Source organism: Pteronotus mesoamericanus, unplaced genomic scaffold, assembly GCF_021234165.1.
Source record: "Pteronotus mesoamericanus isolate MK-2021 breed Mesoamerican mustached bat unplaced genomic scaffold, CSHL_Meso_final scaffold_54, whole genome shotgun sequence".
NCBI lineage: Eukaryota > Metazoa > Chordata > Mammalia > Chiroptera > Mormoopidae > Pteronotus > Pteronotus mesoamericanus.
This window is the reverse complement of record NW_026555321.1, coordinates 56,266,215-56,272,214: the sequence shown is the minus strand read 5'-3', so window position 1 is coordinate 56,272,214 and position 6,000 is coordinate 56,266,215. Positions and strand designations below refer to the sequence as shown.

General features: G+C 38.5%; 1 pseudogene; it reads left to right on the top strand.

Moving 5' to 3' along the window:
* Nucleotides 1-277: 277 nt before the first annotated feature.
* Nucleotides 278-1,178, top strand: LOC129088031 (oxidative stress-responsive serine-rich protein 1-like; annotated as a pseudogene).
* Nucleotides 1,179-6,000: the final 4,822 nt, after the last annotated feature.

Sequence of the window (6,000 nt, the reverse complement as noted above, 5' to 3'; positions counted from 1 at the left end):
AAACTATCATTTTGCATCTGAAGTAGTTGCCAAGTAAACATTTGGTGGTAAACTTTGCATGGTCAAAGAAATATGAGTTATATGTCAGCTCAGTAGTTTACTGTCTTTCAAGGAAAAAAGTTTATATTAAGTCACTCTTTAAAACTTGAGGAAGAGTGCGACACTGGAGGCGCAGGCTGCCCGCTCCTTGGGTTTGGATCCGGGTCAGTCAGGCACCACAATCCAGACAGACGATCTGAACTGACAGCACTGGGTAACCGGAGTGCCCCAGCTGCTACCAGTATTAGCGGGAACATCCATAGTAGAGTAAAAACTTTCACAATGAAATCTGAAGCCAAGGATGGAGAGGAGGAGAGTCTACAAACTGCTTTCAAGAAATTAAGAGTGGACGCATCGGGGTCCATAGCATCTCTGTCTGTTGGAGAAGGCCTCAGTGTCACAGCATCAGTCAGAACAGCAGCAGACAATATCAAACCTAAAACCACATGTGCATCTAAAGACAGTTGGCATGGTTCTACAAGAAGTCTTCACGAGGAGCAATGAGAACCTAGCGTCGTCGATATTCTAAGTCTCCTGTCCTTCATCCTGCAAAGTTTATACATTGCAGGACAATAGGCTCTTCCTCCAGCGGCCAGCTCAAGCACAAAAGCCAGACTGACTCTGCTTACAGCAGCAGTGGCCTGAGTATTTACCCCTGAAGACTTTAGCGCAGGAGAATGCTCTCCTCTCGATACTAATCACACGGGGGCCGTTGTTGAGTCTTTGAGAACTTCTGTCCCAAGGCTGCCATCAGAGAATACAAAGGAAGACTCCTCTGAGGCTACTCCGGCCTCCCAAGCAAGTCTCAAGGCCAATGATCTCTTTGACTTTCAATCTGTTTCCAAGCTAACCCAGGGCCAGCCATGTGTATGCCTAGGCAAGGAGTGCCAGTGTAAGAGGTGGCATGATATGGAGGTGTATTCCTTTTCAGGCCTACAGAACGTCCCTCCCTTGGCCCCAGAATGGAGATCAATGCTTGAGGACTACTCTCAGTCGCTTCACACCAGAACTCTGGTTCTCCCCGCTCCTGTTCTGAGCAAGCTCGCGTCTATGTGGATGATGTAACCATTGAGGACCTGTCAGCCTACCCGGAATATTACTTCTATATTCACCAAAAAATGTCCCACATGGCAGAATGATGTACACCTGATAGCAAGAAGCCAACTAATATGCTTTAAACCAATGAAAGGTTGTCAGAGAGATGTAAACAGTAGAACTGGCAGCCACTTTGTGAGACCTTCTGCTCACTGTGCTTGCAATAAAAACTTTACTTGGCATCTCAGTTAATCTTCATTCTTTAAACCTACTCGCTGAGTTCTTAAATACCCACCAAGGCAAGCTGGTCAAAGAAAAATCCCATTCACGTAGAAGTGTTCCTGGGAGATTAAGAAACTATAATTACTTGACTGGTAGCAGTGGGTACGTGGTAAAAGCCCTTGTGAAAGAGTGCTTTTTCCACATCTGTTTAAGATTTGGTGGCCAAGGAAAAGGAAATGTGATTTTGTAACTGGATGGAACATTTGTCATGCTATAGTTCCCAGCCCAGAATATTGGAATTTCTATGAATGATTTAAACCACCTGAGTTAACATAAAATTTACTGTCTTTAGAAGTTTCTTATGTTATTGTTAAGCCAGAGATCTAAGGTTTAGATTCAGTATGAATAAACTAGCTGGTCTGCCCTGTTAAAAAAAAAACAAAACAAAAACCTGAGGGGAAAAAGGCTCAGATAAAATAACATCAATCATAAATGAAAGGTTTCACATTTTTAGAGTGTATTTCTAAGCAAATTTTCACATTATTTAAATCCAAATTTTTATCATCTTGATTAAAATATGATACGTGAAAAATATTTTTGTTGCAGAAACTCAAATACTTTACAAGAAAAGTTGGAGAAAGTTGTGTTTTATTAAGTTAGATTTGAATAACTGTTGAGAAGTTTCACAAATTGAGTTTTCTCAGTGTGTCTGAGAACAGACGTGTTCCCTATAGACAAGATTGATGCTAGCATGAGCTTACTTGGTTCATTCTTTTATAAAGAAAACCAATAAAACTTTTAGTATGGAAATTTTTAAACATAAAAGTGAAGTACTGTAAGGAACCTCATACACTCATCATCCAGTATCTTATCAATAGCTATTGACACAATGCCAGTCTTACTGTACCTCTACACCATCCTCCCCCTCCTTATTGTCTTTTTTAACTTGATTGAATTTATTGGGATGACATTGGTTAATAAAGTAGTATAGGTTTCAAGTGTAGAGTTCTATGATATATCGTTGGTATATTGTATTATTGTCTTGAAGCAAATCAGTTTGGTCTCTTCTACATAAACTCCACTAACCACTATCCACTCTGAGAAAGACAGTGGCAACCTTGTTTGTGAGCAATGACATCAACCCCCTTTTTCTTTCAATGATAGCTCTCTGCTTAGATGTTGCCACAGTCCTTTCACTGATTAACCTGAATTCTTAAACACTTACTCTTAAAACACATTTTTGAAATCACTTTGGGTTTGAATGGAGAAACAAAGTATTGCAGGCCCAGATGTTCATAAGACTGCATGTTTGCCCTGTATAAATTTTTTAAAAGAAAATATTTGCTACTCAAAGTAAAAGACATACAGAAGAATGTTGTTAACTATGATATTGTGATTGGTTTCTGGGGATTTGAAGGTTGTCTGCAAGCCTCAGACCTTTGGGCAACAGATGTTAATATCCTCTATTAATTTTGATGGATTCAGTTATGAGAGAGAAAATCATTGAATAGAAGGCATGGCTGGTGGACTTCAATTGTTTTTCATAATTCATTCACTCTCTTCTCATATTCTCTCCCTGCACCCCACCCCCATCCTTCTTCTCTACCTCTCTCAGTAGTTTTAGCCAGGCACATGGCCACCCATCTAGACACCTAGACACTACATTTACCAGAAGCTCTTGGCTATATATGGCCAAACAACTGACCTCTTAGCAATGGAATGTGATCAGAAGCTACCTGCCTCACTTTTTTAAAAGAAAAGTGCACTCCACTTCCTCTCCAGTGGGGAGATGCAACAATGGGAATGAATCTGGCTATTTTACACCCATAGAGTAAAAGCACTTGGGAAAGACTGTGGAGCTGATTCACCAGCTGAGCTGTTCTTGATAACCCCCTGAAGCAGTCACCTAGAACCCTAGAGAAAAAAGCCACTCTCATTTTGGGTCTCTGTTAAAGCACTTCCAATTCTACCCTAACCAATGCAAATGAAATTCTTCTTTTCAAAAGTGCATCATTTTGTTATACTTTGTACTTCATTCTTACATATTTAAAACATTGTTTTTGTGTTCCTCTTTAGTGGTTGGTCCTGCAGAAGGTGAGATCAACCCCCCAACCCAAAATTTGTTTGGACATTGGGACTGATGATACTGCACACACCCAGAGGATATGGCAAAAATTATCAGTCACATCATGGGATTTTCTGGCAAGAACAGAGCACGTGCAAGTCGGTCTAAGTTGCAACAGTAAGGCAATTTGGTTGGTTTTAGCTTTTTTGTGGCCAGGAAGCAGGCCCTTGGGTGAGAATTCCTCCCTGCTGGGGTTGGCTAGCCCAGGTATGAGGCAAAAAGGAAAGGGAAAGTGAGGCTTCAGAGCTATCAGTGTCCCAACATCCAAAGTGGAGTTTTCCTCTTTGCCACAGTCCTGCAATAATGTCTTAATGAGAAACTGATAACAAAATGGAGGAATAATCTTGAAAAAATAATGGTTCAACTTTGATCATGAGAGCATTAGTGTTCCAAACACTAAGAAAATGTGTAAATCCACTTCTTGCTGCCACTGTTTCAAAATCTGAAAAATGTCACCTACCCACAGATTAAGAAATTTTGGAGAGAAAAAGGTCACTGAGATGCATTAAAATGGTAAATTTTTCTTATGATGTTTATGATGGTTAAATGAATTTTAATCTCACCAAGGGAAGCTAGAAAAGAAGAAGAAAAATAAACTTTCGATGACAAACTTTGAGTGAACAAAGATGCTTTTCAAACTAGCAAAAAGTACCATGCCATTACCAGAAGACAAATCATGCCTTTGTATAACTGTGTCTCTTTCAAAAGAGGCAAGTTTTTAAGTATATATCTAAAGGTGTTTAATTCTAACATTCTTATAAAACTTATAAGGTAACTTACATATTTTAAAAAATCTTTAGTCAGACCACATATCACCATACTCACAAAGGATTAGAATAGTTATGCAAATCAAATTCTAGAAATAGCATAATTCCTTAAGACAGATATGCAAGTTAAATTGATCGTGGCTATGGGTTAAAAGAATTACACACTGTACAGTTATACTCTTTATGTCACTCTGCAGAATGAATACCTGTGACAGAAGTCCTCTCCTCTCTTCTCCATCTTGTTCCATCAATGTGTTGTGTGGCAAATTTGTCAACACTCTGGAAGTATATCAAGAACATATATGGAGAAATAGAAGGAAAAATATGTTAAGTGAAAAATACAAGGAAAATTTTCATCTTGTGCATTTAAAATTTTGTGATCTCTAGGGAACATTTCGACAAGGCATGTAGTAAGTCAGCATTAAAACTTTAATAACTTTTCAAAGCCTTTTGAAATCACAGCACGTCCATATTATAAAGAAAATGAAACTATTGCACTCTCCAGGTTCCAATACAAGTTCTAACCAAAACTTGTGTGCGTCTCAAATATCACATCCTGGGAGAAAAGATTTCTATCCTAGAAACCTACTCAGGTTGGCATAATTCAGATAAAATTAATGCATTGGGAAAACTTTTAAATATATCTAGCAGTTTACATGTGTTCCATGTAAGAAGGCTGGCCACTTAGAACTTAATTTAGAAGTGACTAAATTATTCCTCCTAGAAACCAAGTATTGTAGTAACAGCTTTAATTTACTTGTTTCCTTAATGCTACTGAAAAATAAGAGTATTGCTCTTATGCTTTCACATTGCAATTTAAAACATTTTTGCATGTGCTCTCTGTGTAATGGGAAGTAACTTCAAGACTTCAGGCTTTCAAATATAAATTTGAAGCTCTTTATTTATCTTAAGTGTCTGCAATCAAGGATACAGGGTGGGTTGAGTACTTACCAAGACTTTCTCCCCTCTTTTCCCTTTACCTAAAGCAAGAAATGCCATTTTCTGCAATGTCAACCTGCTCTCTGCCTTTTCCTAGGAAGAGAGGGTAGGGGAGTACTTTTCTTGAAGGCTACCTGTTTAATTTCTACACAGTTCTGACATTTCTAATCAATAGTTGGCTCTCCTTGAACAAGATTTTATGTAACAAACTTCCTTCATTAAAATGAACACATTCGTTGCCGGCACTTGAACACTCAGAAATGGAACAGAAAACTTTGAAGAGAAAAATATGAGCTTTTATTTCATTTAGAGGAATTCATTTTAAAAACGGACTCTAGAATGAGGAGAAGAGTCAGAAAGAGCATGAAAAGCAGGAGGAAGGGATATGAGTCCGGGCCTTTTGGTTTCTCTTGCCTCTTTCGGTTAGGTGGGTCAGCAGAGTGAATGTGGGGTACTTCTCAGACCATCTGTTGTAATGCCTGATCTCACGGTAACCTGCTGTCTATGTAGCTCCCTCTCCTGTCATCCACCATGTCTGCCTCACTTTATGGTTTCCCTATCCCTGTGTCTCCCTGCACCGCCCAATAGAGAAATTGGCTGCTCCTTACCTTACAATAACTATTGATTGGATGGATTCTTTCAGGTAGTTTTCCAGATAACTATAACTAGATTTATGATATCATAAAGTTTTATAAAGTGTAATTAAACAGAACTGGTCTAGTAATGGGTATCTTTTTAATCTTCTAGATTTAGTTCAATCTAAGAGATCAAGTCATATCTATCTTACGTTTCTAGAGCCAGGTTAATTAATGGTTAATAGGCTGAATGATCTGATAGCTGTAAAAAGTAAATTAAATAAGTCTAATTTTTTAA